Source organism: Haemaphysalis longicornis, unplaced genomic scaffold (genome assembly GCF_048455015.1).
Source record: "Haemaphysalis longicornis isolate Haplotype H1 unplaced genomic scaffold, Haemaphysalis longicornis Haplotype H1 scaffold_5, whole genome shotgun sequence".
In the NCBI taxonomy this organism is placed as follows: domain Eukaryota; kingdom Metazoa; phylum Arthropoda; class Arachnida; order Ixodida; family Ixodidae; genus Haemaphysalis; species Haemaphysalis longicornis.
In genome coordinates, this window is record NW_027526385.1 from 79,452,783 (window position 1) to 79,472,800 (window position 20,018).

The window sequence follows — 20,018 nt, forward strand, 5'->3', positions numbered from 1 at the left end:
TATTAGTGTGGACCTCTGTGCGCCCAGCATTTCGCAAAATGAGGGAGCGGCCGGCAGGTAAAACACGTGCCGTCTTCGCCATGCTTGTGTTTGTTTGCAGCCCCGTACGACGACGAGTTGGGGGCGACGCGTGTCTTGTGAGTGCGCGCCGCCAACGACGATACGGTGAAGCCGCGCATATTTCTTGTGTACGTTACTCGCACGCACCCTGTTTTGGCGAGACTGAAGAAGCCGCTACCGCAGCATATGTGCGCACGGACGACCTGACGGTCGGAATACCGTGTATACTCGAATGTAGTCCCAGTTGCTGCGGAACGTCTGTTCGCGAATGATAGTCGCGGAGGTTGATCTCGTGTGAGCTTGTATAACATCATCATCATCATCATCATCAAGAACAACGACAAAAACAACAGACACAGCCTATTTGCGCAAACTGCATGCGAATTCATCTTCCTGGCAGTTCCAACCACTCCTATACCAAATTTTCACCCAGTCCTATTCTTGCCCCGAATTCTCTTGTTTCGTACCACCGTGGATGCAAGCACAACCCCAACCTCCCCCCTCTTCCATCCCCCCTTCCCACCCCTGAGCTGTGGGAGAACCTGGTGACCAGCAGCGATCCGGACGTCCAGACACGTTTGGCCTCCAGAGCGAAGGCTGCCGGCTCATCGCATGGCTTCCTGGAATAAGGAACCACTCCCACTTCACCGGCTCAATAAAATCTCTCTCTCTCTCTCTCTCTCTCTCTCTCTCTCTCTCTCTCTCTCTCTCTCTCTCTCTCTCTCTCTCTCTCTCTCTCTCTCTCTCTCTCTCTCTCTCTCTCTCTCTTCTCTTTCTCTTTCTCTCTCTCTCTCTCTCTCTCTCTCTCTCTCTCTCTCTCTCTCCTCTCTCTCTCTCTCTCTCTCTCTCCCTCCCTCCCTTTGTGTTTCCTTATATTTTGTTTACCACCCCCTGGCATTCGAATTCATGATAAATTTGCTTTAAGCCACGTGAGATTAAATACAACCGCCTAGATAAGGGTGCAAAGACTTATACATGGCTGTGTATAGCGTTAACAATGCCGCGGGTTTTGCTTTGGTAGAGAAATACCGCAAAAAAAATGTGCCGGGGTGTGCAGTCACTTCGCAAAAATTACAAAAGCCGAGGTAACGATTTTCAACAAACTAGAATAAATCAAATTATTCTATAGGTTTTGAAGTTGCGTTCTCACTGTACAAGCCCTGTCTTCTAGAAAGAAAGAAAGCAAGAAAGAAGGAAAGAATGAACCTATGTTAGGTCAGTTATTTACAACGCTTGCCGGAGGGTCTCGTCAACGTCAGAGGCGAATCTTAATTATAACCAATATTTTCTCAGGGCTGTGTCATATAACCTACGTACTAATTTACTACTTGGGCCCAGGCTCGGAGTTAATCCACTTGACAACCAGGTATAGTATTTTTGTGAAATGCTTATTCATCTTATTTGATTGCACTAAAAAAAAGTTCCTCAATTTAAAAAAAAAACTTCAAAATATCAATTGAGCAAATTATGACCCAGCAGTGCATTTATGTTCACAGGTGAAGCACACTTTAGAAGGGTCGATGTAAGCTTGGTTTTTGTAGGCTAGCTTTCCCACATTGCGTGTTGCGCAGTGGAGCGCGGTCATATCTACGAAAGGAGCAGGGGTTTGTCCAGAATTTCGATTTTGTAGCGTGAGCTACACTGGCCAAGGTTGAGCAGTTTCGCGCGTGTGTGTGTGTGTGTGCGTGTGCGTGCGTGTGTGCGTGTGTGCGTGTGCGTGTGTGTGTGCGTGTGTCATTGAAGCAGCAGTAAGCATGACAATCAAGCTAATCCAAGATAACCAGGAAAGCCAAGAATACCCAGCTGAACCTTAGCTCACGCTACGTATATCCTGGCATAGCCGAGCTAAGCCCCTGCTATTTTTTTTTTGGGGGGGGGGGGGGGGGAGGGTCGATACCCTCCTGGGTGGAGGGTGTTCGAGGGGCTTCTGGGGGTGTGTGTATATATCCCTGGGTTGCAGAATCTTTTTTTTTTTTTTTGTGGGGGTCAATGTTCTTCCGGGGGGGAGGGGTGTTCGGGGGAGGGGGGGGGGGTGTATAAATCCCTGGAAGGGGGTATGGTTACACCCCACGTTACACTCTTCTCCACCGCCGCCGCCGCTATCCCGAGTCGTGCATACTCCTCGCCACGCTCAGCGTCTCTCTATGCCCCTAACAATGCGCGATGCCGCGCGCTCTTCGGCGTCCACCTGTGCGGTGCACCAGTGTCCTGCGCCGTGATTGGCGCAGCCCCCCTATAATAAAACGTCATTGTCTCTGCCCACCAATCGTGCGTGTACTGAGTCTGCGACGTAGAGGTCGCGCCACTGTCCTTACAATTAAACGTAGCACATCCCCATATATATACCCCAACATAACGAATCCCGCCAGAGCGCCAGCTTCGTTGCACTTCCCTCTACACAGGGGGGAAGGGCTCTTTTATTAAAGCCAAAGCTTTCTCAGTGGGACCAATGGCACTCTGTCAAAAAACTAACGCATTTTTCCATAGACCGGTTGGCCGACTGAAAAGCCCTGATAAGACCTCTGGAATCAGGGCGCGTGCGTGAAACCGGGTGTCCATTGTGTCAAAACGGTTACTTGGAAGTCGCGAAAAAGGAACGGTTTCAGATAAAACACAATACACGCGTTGATCATGAAGGAATACAATAGTACACCTTTACCTCATAAACCACGTATCGGTACACGTTTAGATCGTTCGTAGACGCGTATTAGGGCGCGAAAAATCGTCGCTTGACGATGGACGATCGTTGATTGACGATCGATTAGACGCACCTTCAGCGAGGCTGGGAGCACTCTTGGCTTTCGCGCTTCTCTCAACTGCCTTCAGGAACGGATGGTCAAGTTTTGACCTTCTTCCGTTCTGGAGTGAAGTGGTTGTTGGTGTTTGGCTTCTCGCCTTACTCTTGGTCACGGGCGCGGAGTCCGCTTAGATTAAATCCTCATCACAAAGTATCCCTGTCAGATAACTGACTTCGTTACAAACGGTTATTCGATACAGGCGATACTTTTTTATTTTATTTTTTATTTGTACATACTGCCGCCTTTTAAGGGCTATAGCGGGAGTGATTAAAAATACATAGTTGCGAGTTGGAGATCAACACTTGAGAAAACGGGGGAAAAAACTGATTGATTGTAGGGTTTAACGCGCCGACGCAGCACTAGCAATGAGGCGTGCCGTAGTGGAGGGCTCCGGATTAATTTTGACAACCTGGGGATCTTCAACGTGCGCCGAAATCTCGAACACACGGGCTTTTTCGCTTTTCGCCTCCATCAGAAAAGCGCGAAAAATGAAATCCTCATACACACACGTGCACGTACACACATTGTAATACCAAATAATGCGCCCTAGAAAGATAACACAATGCGATTCCATTGAACACACTAATATTTGCTTAGGGGAACTTCTGTTGAGATGAAACTTCGAATAAACTGAAAATTCGTTAAAGCGATTTCGATTGGACGAAGGTTTACTCTACGTAGGTTTATAAGGAATTTTTTTGGGGTGGGAAAGGGGGGGGGGGGGGGGTGAGATGTAAAAGTACAAAATGTAAACTGACCGCGAGGCGCGGCAAAAGGCGTTTTCGTCTCCTGACGAGGCAATCAACTGGTGCTCACACATCAGGCAGCATGATGACATGATGACTGTCGGAATTAGGAACCGAAGAGTAGTTATGCGTAGATATATAGTCTGATCATTGAAATGCTAAAACTCACAGAAACTACAGCGCATCGGGCATGTAGTAGAGAGCCCAACAATCAGAATGAACCTGCTTTGCACACAAATTGTCTTGTATGAACATAGCACGTGACTAAAGTTTAAAAAAAAACGAGACGTACGGAAGAATTGAGCCAATTGCGTTTACGAAGTCATCCATATGGCAACGTTTTTTTTTTTTTTACATATAAAGTAACACCAACTCCACGTTTATCTTTCCTAAACATGGAGATATTGTCATAATCAGTAAACTCAGTGATATCAGCATCTGGCGAGTACCAAGTTTAAGAAAAACCAATAATGTCAAACACATACTTTAGTTGTTGTTTTTTTTTTTTAATTGCAAAATTTTGCTCTGCAGCATAAAACGGTTGGGGGCGAGTGAGTCTAAATGAATTGATTGATTGTGGGGTTTAACGCGCCGACGCAACGCAGGCGATGAGGCGCGCCGTAGTGGAGGGCTCCGGATTAATTTTGACCACCTGGGGAACTTTATCGTGCGCCGAAATCTCGTACACACGGGCGTTTTTGCTTTTCGCCTCCATCAGAAAAGCGGCCGCTGCGGCCGGGAATCGAACCCGCGACCTCGTGCTCAGCAGCGCAACGCCTTAGCCACTGAGCCACCGCGGCGGAGTCTAAATGAGCGCAAAGAGGTTGTTTTCACTGAGGCAGTCTAAAACGCTCCGGACGACCCAAAGAGCCAGCGTCTATGGTCAGGCGGCCGGCGTGGGTTGAATCCCACATTATTTAGCACTTGCTGTCGGGAACGTTGGAGGCCGCGGCAAGTCCGCAGAAGATGGTGAAAGTCTGCTGTCGATGCCGACTTGGAGCAGAATGGACATGTCCGGCCAAACGGAGCCCGTCGATCAGGGGGCCAGGTGTGGGTGACAGCTAGTTGACAGCTAGTTAGTTGATAAAAGTCTGCTTCAATTTCCTCTATCTTGTTTCGAAGACTTAGTGCATTAAGGTGATACAAAAGGGCTTCTTGTCTCGGGGAATTGTCATTACTACTAAGCAAGTTATGAAAAGTATCTGGAGTGAAATAAAACGTCATGTTAATTTCTGGTTGACAGCTAGATGGGCTGGTATTAGCTTCAGGGCTAATCACTTGATTAACATTATTTTCCCTTTCCGCTTTGACGGAAAGGGAAACTATGCTGGTCTTACCAAGATTTGTTCTAGTGCTTGCCTCTTTCTCCTCATATACTGCGGACTGTCGTTCCACCTAAAACAGTGGTTCGCGTGCTTCATTCTTGCATAGGTTCTTCTTGGCATGCAATGCAGCTTTCTTCTTCTTTGCAGCTGTTTCGCGCACCGCACACACCGGGCGTCTCTGTCCTTCCCGTTGCAAAACTTCTCGATGTGTCCAAACTTAACACACTTCAGACAACGGCGCACGAAGCTGTTGTCGTAGATTTGACATCGCACCCAGTCGACGCTGATGTGCTTCCTGCCTTCCAACAGGTCGTAGCATTCTTGCCTTCCCAAGTTCTAATCAGCTGCATGCCATCTTCGTGGGCGCTCAGTTTATTTGGTTTCACTATCTTCTGAGCATTATCTTCGTCCGTATTTTCCGTCCATGATATATTTTTGTCCATGGCCTTTTTATGTAGCCGCGATGTCATCGATGTTGGGGGAGGGGAGGAGGGGGGGGGCAGCTGTCTGTCCTTCATGTGCTTATTGAATGTAAGGTGTGCAACATTGAAAGGAAACGTCACTTTAAGGAATTTTACACATATAATATCCCCTTGCACCCTTCATTATTTTTTTGCAGACCATCCCATTTTCTCTTACAAAAAAGTTTTTAGCTACCTTGCAGATGTAGATTTTTTAAAAACACATGTCTTACTGTCCATAACCTTACCTGTGCTCATGACGTGTTGCAAAACAATGGCGGAACCTGAGGCTCTTCACCTGAGGTGCCTGCACTCACTACGTTTTAATGGGAAGGGGGGAGGTGGGCTGTTGGTCGTTGCATTCGCCTTACTATCGACAATGTGTGGCTTCGCGTACGTGCCCTTATTCCTGCGCTATTAAGCAAAAATTGGCGTCGTGCGTAAAAAAAAAAAAAAGAACTCTTTACGCGTTAGAAAAACCTTTCGTAATACCATTAGAATACCCTTTAGAAAAACCATGGAGGGGGGTGTAAGCTCCCCTAGTGGGTGCGCAGGTTCGCGGGCTAGCCAAATCAAGGGCTCCTCGAGGGATCTTCAACAAACATACTCTATGAAGTCCGAAACAACTTTTTCAGTAACGACGTCCCGATATTTTCGGTGTGAAGGGACAGCCATAGAAGTGTAGTATAGCCTGCCCGCGTAGCTGCTTACGCGCGGTTCTATGCGGTATACATGGTCGCGGGCCGGCAGAGACGCGGCCAGAACGAAGCCGTGGAAGTCGCGGAAGATAAAAAGGATGAAAACTGGGACGGGAGTTTAGCCGCTGTCGTTGCAAGTCGGTAGCGCGCGCTGCGACTGCATTCTCCACGGCGCGAGCGTTAGCTACGCAACCCAGTGATGTTCTGCGCTCGTCCGTCTTTGGGCTGCTGCTGCGGCGGCCGCCGGGGCACATCTTCCAGCGACTGACTCGCCGCGCGTGCGGCCGCCTGTATACGCATGCGATCACGTCCTCTCCTGCACGGCTCGTTGGCTAAAGAACTTCCTTCAGCAAAAGGCCGCCGCGTTTGGGCTGCATGCACGCGGTCGTAGTCGCTCGGGAAGTTGCTAAGACGGTGCCAATTTGGCGCCCAACGTGGCAATCGCTGATCCAAGCAGTAACCTCGACACGTGCTTTGTTGTTGTTGTTGTTGTTGTTGTTGTTGTTGTTAAAGCACTATTTTGAGTCTGGTGATGTAGGTGTGGTCCCTCATTCCAGGAGACCATGGGACGACCGCGCTGTCTCAGCCCTAGACACCATTAATTGCTAGGAGTAGAGCCATTAAATAAGCTACGTGTAATAGTAACGGCGCACGCCGGCAGCCATTTTGGGGCCTGTCGCGAGGGTGGCCAGCTTTATGCGCCGAATTGCGGCCGACCTTGACGGGCGGAATTGGTCCGGGCGCCGCCTGGAAACCATGACAGCTGTGTTTACTTTTCGAGGATTTCGAGACAGCACACCGGTGCGGCAGGGTCAGGCTCGGTTACGCTAGCGTAGCTTATTTAGTTGCTCTAGGTAATGCTAGAGCCGCTAAATAAGCTAGGGCCACTAAATAAGCTACGCTTTTCTAGTGTCTGTAGGTTACGCTAGGCCACTGTCCTTCTTTCCCAGCGGGAAGCGAAGCAGCTGTTTTCCAACGTCTCAGTCTCAACGTCTCAATCTGATCTAGTGGCTCTAGCTAGGACTACACAGGCACCACATTCTAGGTCACCGAACGCGTTCTTACGTATTTATCGAAAGTTAAATTTCGGCACCTTATTTCATACCGCGTTTAATCACACCCTAGCCTTCTACACCAGCCATCCATATTGCCTTTGATTGATTTTACGCACTTTACCCCTGTTCGCCTTATGCCGCCAAAAAACCAACCATTATTATCCTAGCCCGGAAAGGACCCTGCGTCATGGTCGTCTTTAGAACCCAGTGCTTGTTACCTTATGCCACGCGCACAAACGTCTCTCGTTGTTCGTATTTCCTTGGTCTCATTGGAGAGGACTGCCTACACATATCGCTGCAGTGAGCATTGGTGACAAAGCGTTTGACTATTTTCTTGATTAGTCGTTTTCCTTGAACTTCGTTCACTGCATCTAGTTCTAAGTGCCCTGCGAATAATTCCACGCCATTCCTTATTTGGTGATTTTGATATTGTTTGGTGATATTTTTGTTCATTTGATGTTACTTGCATGTTCGAGTAACTGCTGCGCTAAAAAAAAATTCGGTCATTGTCATCATCGCCGTCACCGTCGTCGCCACCGAGGCTCCTCTGGCAAGGCGGCAGAGGTTGCCTGCACAAAGAAATCGCTGTCTAATGCGAACAAATTCACTTAATTTCCCCTTTGTACCTTTCTTGCTGATGCCACCTCAGCCTTTATTTGTATTCATTTCCAGACCCGTACCTATGATTCTCGTAAAATGCAGCATCAATCGAAAATATGATTTTCTTGTCCTTTCATAACTTTTAAATCGAAAGCTTTATGAGTGGGACAGATGGCGTCCGGTCAACAAAACTAACGCATTTCTCCATAGACCAGTGGGTAAACCGAAAAGCTCTGATAAGATCTTGCGACACGCGGCGCGTCCGTGAAGCCGGGCTTTTATTGTGTCAAGATGGTTACTTGAAAATCGCGAGAAAGGAACGGTCCAAGATAAGACAATACACGCATCGATCATGAAGAAGGAGTACAATAGGGTACCTCTACCCCATAAACCACTTATCGGCGTACATTTAGGTCGTTAGTAGATGCGTTTACGTATCGTGGGAGAAATCGTCTAATTGTTTCGTTCTTTGTTTGCGATTTGGGAGATCACTTTCGCACTTCCGTAAGCTTTCTTTAAGAAGGAATGGTACATTTTTGTCTTCGTTTTGTTTATTTCCCTTCACTACCCGCCCCACATAAATGTATGTCCTAATGCTATATACCATTCCTTCCTGCTCCAAGTACCCATAATGTGCTGATATAAAGTTGGCCGCACTCTGCCTTTATACAGGTTGTTCTCAATACAATAGTGTTCACAAGAGCGGCGGTTGGGTCGACAATACCCAGTTCTGATAATAAAAAATAAATACTGTTTCCAACGACACGCGTTTTTGTGCAGTGACAGGAACGCTAGTGTACTAACGACGGATAGGTTTCGTCGCCGAAACCACGGAAACCTATTCATGGAAAGATAACCGCGGATAGGTTTCTGTTGCCGTCCTTCAATGGGCTTCCAGCTTACCTCTATACATGCACCCATATACTAGGAAACTGAGTGATAATTGAGCTTAACGCTGTAACCTCGTTATAGTTTGCGCCAAAATTCTAATGTAGGGTTTCTGCAGCCGTTCATGGACATAGTTTTGGGTTCAATTTTCCCGCCGCATGCTGACCTACATATAAAAATGGAGGGTTGAAGAAAGTGATATAGATTGGCCACATTTTCTCCGCTACATCGCATTGCGTCTATACCTTTCCCAGTTGGTTATACTATACTCGGTGACAACTAAAGAACGGCACAGAAGTTGCCGCTGTGCCTTATCACCGTAGCCGGATGTTTCTCCGCGCGGCGCAAGTAGGGCGTTACTGGGAATATTTTGAACATTGCGTGAGCCGTTCCCGTGATTTTTTGGACTTAATATGCTTATAAACGACTCCAGTGACGACAAACAAACTGCGTGAGACAAGGCAGACGATATCACGCATTCATAGCAAACCCCTTTCAAAACGCGCGCGCACTGACGTCACGGGTCCGGCGCTTTGGCGGAGTGATACACTACATAAGGTTGTACCGTTCTTGAGTTGTAACCGAGTATAGGACACAGTGCGCATTCGTGCCTAATGATTTTCATAAAATAAGGACATGGACAACCTGCGGCGGCGAGATTTTGATATTGTTGGTGGTTTCAGCCATTTCGCCTCAAATAGAAAACCGCTCAAACGCCCGAAACCACGTCCATCGCAAATCACAAGCAATCATGTACTTCGCCTTTATCGCAATGACGAAAGCTGTTTCAAAATTTATGCTTATACTACTGCGTAGCTACGTCGTTTGAATACATTGCCATGTACCTTATTTAATTTCAGAGGAAGTTAAGATCAGGAGAAACGTCGTTCCTTTCGATATAACAGCAGCTCCAAAGCGTCTCAAAACGCCGCTTTTGGTGGCAGCGACATTTGTTGTGAAATATATGGAAGGAATGATGTAGAAGAAAGGCAAAAAAGCTAACCTATGCTGTGGACACTTCAGAAAATGAAGCGCGTTCTTTTATTGTTGATGATTGTGTGACGGGTTGACAGGGTGTTCATATGCAGCCTAGTTTGCTATACCGCACGTGGGAAATGGAAAATAGCAAAAAAAAAAAAAAGAGAAAGGAAAGAATGAATAAAAATTGGAGCAGACAGGTATGCCTCGCGGTGTAGCACTAAACGTTTAAGTTCAGTGATTGTCAATATCAAAATAACAAAAACGTAAGTTCGTATGTTGTCGCCGCCTAATACAGGGTGTTGCGACGATAATTGGAACACTTTAAAAAATTTTCCTGAGCGAACCGCCGCTCTGTTCGTGCTCAAACTTTCCACGAAGGTCGCAATTTGTGGTCTATTTTGTTTTATACCGGGAGCAACGATGGTACTTACCTGTGTATTCTGAAAATAAATAAAAACGATTTTCGCCTATGGGAAAATGGCGGCTTATTTGGACGTGCGAGCCAGCGCAAGTTGATGTTGGAACGACGGAACCACCTGCAGAGTGAAACGTATGTTTGGGATTCACGTACGGAGACAAATGGTGCAGCAGACGATCAGAAAATGCACCTAGAAATGAGCTAACAGACGATCAGAAAACCCGGTTTTCAAGCTCGCACGTCCAAATCGCCGCCATTTTCCCATAGGCGAAAATCGTTTTTATTTATTTTCAGGATAAACAGGTAAGTAGCGTCGTTGTTCCCGGTGTCAAACAAAATAGACCACAAAATTCGACCTTCGTGTGAAGTTTGAGCGCGAACAGAGCGGCGGTTCGCTCAGGAAAAAATTTTAAACTGTTCCAATTACCGCCGCAACACACTATTTAGCACGTTACGTGACTACAGAAGATGGCAAAGTGGACAACTGGAGCGTTTTCAAAGAAGCCTGAAGTAAAGATCGCGAACGCACATAATGGCGCTGGCGCGAGCAATGGTGTTTTTTTTTCCTCCCTTCACATTCTCTTCTCTTTTTGTGAGGGTCCGCCCCCTCCCACGAAATAATATTTTGCGTACGTCATTCTATCCGACTATTACTTACGAACACCTTCGGTGTGTAACGCATTTGTTTTAGGTAAACTGAGAGAATATTTTAAAAAGTCATGGTTCCGGTTAAACTTTTTATCGCTGCGCCTATTCCACTTCCCGAGTTGCATTTTCTTTTAAAGAAAAGCTTGAACAACTTGCTGCAAGCATACGTCGCAGGAGTACCGTCAATTTCGCCAACTTGCTTCGAGACTTGCTCTGACACTCCCCATAGCAAATGTCGCTACATTCACCAAACAGCTTAATTTTCAAAGCAAACTCATTGCGAGATTGACGTTGAGTTACCGCGCGGAACAATATCAAACAACTTTCGCGGAACGAAAGAGTACGTCACCGGCAGGCCGACCGACACCTGCCATGCCCCGCGATCAGGAGAGCGGTGTTCCGCTTCGGCCTTTCGGCGCCGCTTTTATTTTTCCGTACTCTGCGGGTGTGGGGGGACTCCCACGCCATCGATGCGGCGCCAACGGCCGATTGAACTCACTACAGCCGGCGCGAATCGACTGCTCCTCGTCGCACCGAGGGCAGTAAACGAGTTTCGCTTCCTTTATCTTGCTTTTTTCCCACCGGGCAAACCACCATCACTTCCCCCCACGAGTCCGGCCGTGTTTGATCTGGTAGCCGGCCGAACGAACCTAATGCGATTTGTTTCGTCTGCCACTTTGACCTCGCTTGTCTTGTCTCGGCGTCGGCTCGTACTCGCTGCCGTCAGTCAGTCTCTCGACTCCTCCCCCTTCGTCTTTTCATCTCCCCGCATTCATACACACCTGTTTCTGCTCCGACGTGATTCCGCGAGCTCGTATCAATGAAAGAGAAGAGACCGAGTGACTTCAATTCGCATCCGCGTTGTGTTCCCGGCGTACTTTCTGTTTTCGCGTTATTAGAAACAGCCCCCGCACGGCGCTTGTTTCCCCTCCCCCATCGGTTCCCCCCCCCCCCCCCGAGACGGAAGCGCAGGCGAGGAGAAACTCTTTGTCTCTAATAAAAAAGCAATGGTAGCCGCCCCTGATAGCTTGCGGCTCCGCAAAGCGAAAGGTGTGCCCGGTCTTCCCCGCTCTCCTGCTCGGCGTGTGAGTACTTTGGTGGAAGTGCCGCTCCTTGGGGAAAGAGGCGGGCGAGAGAGGGGCGGCTTTCCCTTTGTCGCCCTCGCCGCAACCTAGTTTGGCGATAAAAAAGCGGCCCAGAAAGAAAACAACGCGAAAGAGCCGCGCGCCGTACCGCTTTCGCGTTTAGTCGACGGCAGGCCGTCGGCTGTCGTGGTTGGTTGCTGCGCGTCTGCTCCCGGCGGCGCCCCGTCTTGGATCGGCTTGGCTTCGCCGCACAACCTTCGAGTCGCTCCGCGCTCGACGTCGTCTGCTTCTCGGTCTCCGCTGAGTCGCGCGGAGCCTCCCGAGTCGCGGGGAAAAATCACCTCGGGTATTTTTCATGTCTCGGCGTGCTCAAGCGTGCTCGCCGGCAAGGAGGCTGGTCGTCGACGCATTAGTCGAGGAGCGGATTGCCCCGCGTTGCTTATTAAACGATGACGGCGCCGTGCCCAAGGTGTCGACGACGACGGTGATCGCGCGGTGAATCTGAGATCGTTGGTTGCGATCTGCGACAGGGCGGCCCTGCTTCGAAAGGTCGAAACGCGGGTGTCCTCCGAATCGACTTGGTGTGCGAGTGTCGACACAACGCCCTTCGACGACGACGACCATTCTGGCAGAAAACTTGTGTGACCTCTGCGGATTTTTCATCATGCTCTGGATTGGAATGATGTGCCCGCGTCTCGAGCGATCCGCGCAAGCTCCCAGCAGACGCCGCTCTGACATGGCAGGTAAGACAAGCCTACCTTCCCTGTTGAGTCTGTTGCTCCGTGGTCTGTTGAGCATTGCAGTGAAGCTAGTCGTGACTACGCCTTCGCAGACGATGTTTATTTCTCGTACAACAGAAGCGGAATTCCTTTCTTTTTTTCCCCCCGTTTTCGCGCGTTCGTTCGACATCACAGCATCTTCTGCACATGGAAATTTTAAGTTTCCGTGGTTTATACGAACATTTTCGCAAACACCTTGCCATGAACAGCGTTAAACTCGATTCGATTATGCATATTGTAGTTGCCATGTTCGATTTGCAGCTAGCACTCTCTTTACCTAAAAGATTTGGGGTCGTCTGTTGTCTCCGAGTGGGGTCAGTTGTCGACAAACCGCTTTGCCACTGAAAACCGTCAACAGGGTACTCTTCATTCGCCACATGTAATTTGTACAGTTGACGCTGTACCCGCTGACAGGTGTTACTTCGCGGGCGTTTCGCTTAATTTACATTCCATGCTCTTGCAAACTTGTCGTTCTATAAACAGGCGGCCAACGAAACGATCTGAGCTCGCGTTCTGGAATAGGTAGTAGGGACACACAGTAGTCTCTCGTTAAGACAAACTCGGTTATGATTTTTTTATAACTACTTAAAACGAACTACACCTTCGCCCTCTTGTGAAATGCACAATGCGAAAAAACTTCTGGTAATACGAACAAATTTTCACCGTTCTTCGAGTTCGTTTTAACGGCAGTTTACTGTGAAAGTACGTTTTGGTACTTCTAGTCTGTTGATGCGCGAATTCGGCAAAATGCGTTGTATGGCAAATTTCGTGGTTGAGACTAATAATAGTTTTGCTCTCTTGTGACACGCACAATGCCAAATACGTCCGCTTAATACGAACTTCTGACAATACGAACAAATTTTCGCGGCCTCTTCGAGGTCGTATTACCACGGGAGTTAACTGCATGCGTCCGGTTTACTCCTCCTTTTTCAAGGTTTATTCAATAAATGTTCGCTGTACACAATGCGTATAATTGATGTTAGTACAGAAAGATGTCCCGAAGTAACAACGGTCGGGGGAACCAGGGGGGACCTCCTGATACGTAAAACAGGCTTTGAAACGCCGATTTTCACACTCGGTAGCTGTACGCCTGATAAACAAGTCGAAATAACCGCATCGGATCGACGCTCTTGGCGCCGTGTCGCATTGATTGATTGTGGGGTTTAACGCGCCGCCGCAACGCAGGCGATGAGGTGCGCCGTAGTGGAGGGCTCCAGATTAATTTTGACCACCTGGGGATCTTAACGCGCGCCGAAATCTCGAACACACGGGCGTTTTTGCTTTTCGCGTTTACCAAAATAAGCGGCCTCAGCGGCGAGGAATCGAACCCTCGTCCTTGTTGGGCTCAGCAGGCGTTGTATCGCACTGCGTGGTGCTTTTGACACGTGCGCGCCGTATTACCGCCCCTCGCGCGGCGATACAAGTGTAAAGCGCTGTGAGCTTCGGGAGGGGTGTCGGTGGTCTTCGCAAGATCTTCATTCTGCGCGCCGGGTTCAAGGTTGACCTGTTTTCTTCTCTTGGCGATTTGCGGCTGTCGTCGGCCGGGCAGGCAAGCAGCCGGGCCGGTTGCGTCACCGTGGGCGGCAACGCGATCATCGGTAGTACACGTCTCGGCCAATGCTTAAAAAGCGCGTTAGCGCTGCCAGTCGTGTTCCCTTTAACTTTTACTACTTAGGTGGCGTAACCACGAATGCGGGTTTTCCCCGTGTCAGGGAGAGGTTGTTCAAACCGCTACTGTCCCCCAGTAGGGTCTGTACTGTGCGCGGTTATTTGCATTAAGCGGCCTTCGGCCGCCCAAGGATCGCGTCTAGCGGGCACCGGCCCCTCAGATCGCGGCCCGAGGTTGTTGCGCAAGGTAGCGGTCGGGTGCTTTAGACGATAAAGGTGTCTGCGTGTTTAAAAGGCACCGATCGCGCGATGGGAGAGACCTCCGATGGGAACCAAACCGCGAAAAGGCGTCGAGTAGCGAGCGATCTTCGATGTTACCGACCTATAGCGCGGTCCATTTGCTGTACGGAAATGTTATATGGTCTAGCAGTGAACACCTGTGAGGTCGTCTAAGTTTCGGAAATGCTTCTTGTTACGCGTCTTGTTTCCGTACCACTGTTCCCGTATTTTCGTACTCGCATAGTGAGCGCTAACAGGGGTAGTAGCTTTAGCAGTCACTTAATAACAGGTAAACAATTCGACTCGTGAAATATTTTTTTTTTTTCAATGCTGCATTGTAGCTTGCGTTGTTGGCGGCTTTTCTCCACGACCACGTTGAAGAAGACTATTTTTTAGCAGACGGTGTCACAATGCCTGCTGACGGGGCAGGAGCTAAATGCATTGAGCGCCTGTCGAGGGCTCCTGACCCTCTGCAGTTCACAACATAGGACGTATGTTTACATCAAATATGCATACTCAGCAGTAACATCCAGCTATACAGAGAGGAAAAATAAGCAAATTATAAAAATGCAAAAAATCGTAGATTTCTAACAGTGAGAATCAAAAGTTGTATAATACACAATTTTTTTTCTGCAATACATGTTACTAGCAGTAACAATAGAACACGACACATTTCTTGACTGATCGTCCTTTATGCGTAGAAAAAAAAAAAAAAACGTTGGGGACCCGGCTCCGTATAAGTTTTGCCACAGCCCTCCTTTGAATTTCATGATGATAACGATGATTATATATTAGTTGCCATCATCCACGGGGTTAATAGGTATACCGGCATTGATGTAGCTCCGAAGTTTTAACAATGTCAGAAACGCGCACACATATAAGAGAGCTACGTTACTGTCGTGCGGTGCCAACCAAATTGGGCTAAATTAGATTTTTTTTATAAATTATATGAGTGTAGCAATAAACAGATTAAACACGCATCTGTATCATCGTATTCTCGAAAATTTTATGCACCTGTCACATCAAATCCGCTTCGTAGCATGTGAAATGCTATTCCGTTCCTAACGGCGCCTGACTATTTTAGATGGAAGGACTTCTAATTTCAACCCATCACAGCGAAAAATGGTAAATTTTCCTTTTGCTAGTAACTATTGACGACACTTATGCTATTATCGCAGACTCATTCCCCGAATTGCTCAAGACTGATGTCTTCGTTTCTCGCATTCGGCTTGCTAAATGGCTTGGAGCCTCTCAGCACTAAATCTTGCGTTCGATCTTCGATTCCCACCCGAAAGCTGTGTTTCAACTGTTTCAAGCGGGAAATTCAAAATCAGTCGTGCGAACGAGGTTTCGGAGCACGTTCGAAAACGTCACGCGCGGCCTCAATTCGCGCGCAGCCTTCCACTGCCTCATACCCTGCAGGGGTAGCTTCGACTGCGGTAGAGCACCAATTCAAACTTTCCTTTTTTCGCGCCTCCCTTTTCTCACGCCTAATTAGCTTCATTTCGCGCTTCGCTCTGCTTTTTTCGCACTTATAATTAGCTCCTTTCCGCTTTTCTCACGCTTAATTTCGCCTGCTAGCTCCCTTGGTGTAACCAGCTCGCGGGCGCCTTCGTCCACGAAAGAACACGGCTCCTTTTCAGAATGCAGGTCGTATAACTTCACAGTTCGCGAAGCCACTATTCCATACACTCGCTTCGTTTTGTACACAGCGCGCAGCATCCCCTACGCCGGCTTCGCGACAGTTTTTTAGGAGCGAGGCCCCTTAGGGGCTAGGACTATTGGCGTCTCCTGTCGTCCGTCGTCGTAATCGTCGTCTCATGTAGTCACGGTACTAATGCCTGTGCTACACGGCGACTTTCAATTGACAATTGAACGCTCACCTGCAAGTGCGCCCTGTGCATTTACAATGGTACACTCGATAGACAATTGGTTCAACGGGCTTCGGAGGGCCTTTGAAACGGCCGTGTAGCACAGGTATAAAACACCAGGAAACTCCTTTACGCCTCGCGCTAGAACGTAACGCGTACCGAAAAAACACCGGGACACTCGTTTACGCCTCGCACTATAGCGCTTTGTGCTTCAAAGACAAGAGGCTTTTGCAGCAAAGCTGTGTACCTGTACCCCCGCAACGGTTTCATCTCCGTTGGCAAAAACGCCAAGGCGCCAAGAATACACTTATACACTGCATGCTTCGCCCCTCAGCAGGCTTCGCGTTAGTGGAAATGGCCCGGGATTTTTTGTCTCTGGCTTCCCAAGCGCATTGGCCGCATTCCCAGAGCTCGTCTTCTAAGGTATACCTACATCCTCGGCCAGGTTTGGCTCAGCTGTTCGCCAGGCAGAAGCCGATTTATTAGCGTCCGCGTGATGTAGCGAGTTTGAAAAGGACGCTCGGCGGAGATATAAATCTTAAGCGTGCAGTTGGCCCGTGGCCTCGCCTTTCTGTTTTCTTTTTCTTTTTTTTTTTCTATTCGTATACGTCTGGCTTGTGTGTCAAACAGGCCTGCCAAAAGAACCTCTTCCGGTCCAGCTGTTTCGCGCAGCCAAGTTAAGCAGCGCGTCTTGCTAAAAAGGACTCTTTTTTTTTTTTTTTTTTTGCTTTCAAGAACCCGCGGCTTTTTAGTCGAGAATCTGAAGGAAACTGCGTGTTTGGCGATTCGACTGCGTCGGTTGGACCAATGCTGTGACGGTGCTAAGCTGACACACACCACACACATAGCAACCTCCTTATATATGTAACGGGGTTGTCTATGATGATTTTCCGTGCAACTAAAGCCTCTGTGGCCCATGGGATTCTGCGACAAGCGCTATACACAAGGCATTTCATTTCGAATGTGGTGTACAGTGGAATGTAACGGTTTGTTAAGAGTACTGGGAGGGGTGGGGAAGGTTGAAGGAACTGGCGGGAAACGTCTGGACGAACTCTGCTTTTGGAAAAACAAGTCTTTTTTTTTTTTTTTTTTTGTCATGCACCTGCCAAATGGTAGCTGCAAAACTGGGCGGGAATTTTATATCTCTTATGTCCACATTGCGTATTGTCAGGCGTGTTAAAGCGTAGGTGAATCGGACGCGATCACGTACCGTTTGGTTTCGATCTTGAAAGCCAATTAAAACCGCACGGTCACTGCAGCCTTCACGCACGTTTCTATGCCGAGTGTTGTTTCGTAGTATTTCACTTTTACCGTTGATTCCTAAAAAAACCTGATTTTTTTATTTTTTTTTGTCGAAGTAAAAGCAGTTTGTGTCCCCTTATTATCTCTCGCGCTACTTTCCGTGACCGCCTAAGTCTGACAACGGGATGAGTCGCCCAAGAAAGCTTAGTGACGCACTGATTCTTTTTCTTCTGGAAATATCTTGCAAACAGATGTAGATTGCACCCACGGCCAGAAAATCAGGGGCACAAGAAAAGGAAGGCTGTTTCTCAAAGTCACCAAAACTTTCGAGATTATAAAGCCGGTCGCTTGGCCGACGTCCATCATTTCCCCAGCGAAATGTGCCCGTCGACGGGGCCTTGACTTCTTTGTGTTTTTTTTTTTTCCTAACTACACTGATGCATTCCCCTCCCATATCAGGAGTGCACGCGATTGCGATCTGGAGATCGGAACGTTTAGGATGACCTGGATAGGGATCTGGAACCGTTTGGTCTCTAAACTTGGCACTTGTGACGCATCCGCCGTTGAGGACAGACAAATCTTTATCGATACCACGCTGTAGCCGATGCCAAGTCAGCTGCTAGGAGCCAATCAACGGATCGAGATCCGAAATTCGTAAACCTATATCACCGAAGGGCATCGCCCGCTTTGTGCAAGACTAATCATTTCCTGTTATCCAGGCCAACGTCCACACAAAACGACCAGGCGGCCGTTGAGATATATGCGCGATACAAACGGTGTTTTATCTAAAGAACGTTGTTTAGATGGGAAACGCGTTTAAAGGTGCTGTTTTGAGCGAATCAGAGGGCACGTGGCATTTGCACGTGACCACAAGGAGTAAGCAATGACTTATCCGAAGACACAAGACGTTATTAGCCAGGATCGTAGAACGGCTTGCTGTGGCGAAACTGCCGCTTCAGTCCTGCCACCCTAGTCGTTAGGGGGAGCAAGATATTTCGTAGGCTTGGAGAAAGCATTCGAAAGATGTGCAGTTGAACCTCGTTATAACGAACACTGATATAGCGAATTATCGGCTATAGCGAATAAAATGCAAACTTTGCTCGGTCATGCTTTATTTCAATGACATTTATTCTTTTATAACGAAACTGAAACACGATATCCGACGCGTGATATCGGATATAACGAAGAAAAATTTGACCGGGAGTCTGAGAAGTGACTTGAAAGAAGAACCCCGTCGTCTGAAACTGCAGAAGTATAAAAGTCATTTTGTTCGTGGACACTGTGGGAAACTTTGCTCAGTGCTGTGAGTAGCCGCAATACGGAGATTGCATCCTTCATCAAATAAGGACACAGGCCTGTATTGTCAAGGAACTTTGTTCTTTCGTAATTTCACGTACTCGTGTTTCGGTTCATTGAGGTTGAAATGCAACAGGGACAAAGGTAAAGGTTACCTTGTTTATAGTGGATTCGAAGCCTAAAATAATTAATTTTTGTATGAAGTATTTTGGCGTGAGCCAGATTTTCGATTTGTTAGAGCCGTTTTTTTTACCTCTACTGTTACAGCGAATATCGGATATAGCGAACTAATTTGCTGTCCCGATACTGCTTCGTTATAGCGAGGTTCGACTGTAGCGGCAAAAGTATAACCGCGAAAACTTCGCGAAAGTGTATCCAGACAGAAACACTCTACCAGGGCTCGTTCGCAACAACAAGTACAGCGCTCCACTTCACTGAGTATACATCCTATCACTCTTCCTGGATTTTAATGCCGCTTTCGCCTGTTTTATTTCCATTCTCACTTTCACCGCACACTGCAGTCTCGACGTCAGCGCGTGGCCTTTATCAAGTGCATCTGAACGGCTCAGTGCTGTCGTCACCAAAGGCTTCCACCATCGTCATCGCCATTCGCCGCAGTTAGTCCTCTGCAGGCGGTCTTCTGCCTCCTGTTCCTTTCACAGGTCCTAAGTGGTCCTATACCATTCCCACATCGACCATTCCGGGCCCGTTAATCGCCCTGTAGCTATGCGCCTGCCATGCCTTAGATTACTAACTCGGAGATTTCGTTTCGCTACTCGATCGCTGTCGCCGTTATTGTGCTGATTATGATATGACCATTGTAGTTGTGGGGATTACTGATACTTACGCTGATGATGGGCTTCCCCTTTCTATCGGGACTATTTTCCTTATCAGCAGATCTAGAGCTCTTAAATACTACTGCCCCCTACTGTTCCAACGACGTTGTATATTGAAAGTGACTTAAAGGCAGCATCGACGGAGTAGAAATACTGCTAGCGCCTACGCTGCGAGTGGGGTCCTTCAGGCACTTTTAAGTGGTCTTTACAATCACTTTTCGTCGGGAACCTCAAATTCTTGTTGAAAATAAAGGTTAGTTGATTGAGTGAAAAAAAAAGTACCGTATCGTCCTCGTTAAGGTAGTGCTCTTAGTGACAGTTGTACAACTCAGTAACATTATTGG

General features: G+C 47.9%; 1 protein-coding gene across 3 annotated transcripts in view; it reads left to right on the plus strand.

The window, feature by feature from the left end:
- The window catches only part of LOC144138486 (protein rhomboid-like), a 190,488-nt gene that overhangs the window by 104,373 nt on the left and 66,097 nt on the right, over positions 1-20,018 (plus strand). Inside the window, exon 1 of one of the 3 annotated variants that reach the window (XM_077670786.1) lies at positions 11,870-12,506. The exons of the other annotated variants lie outside the window; for them this stretch is intronic. The gene's annotated coding sequence lies outside the window, so the exon portion shown is untranslated. Of the gene's footprint in view, positions 1-11,869; positions 12,507-20,018 lie in introns of those variants that run through there. 3 annotated transcript variants of the gene reach the window in all.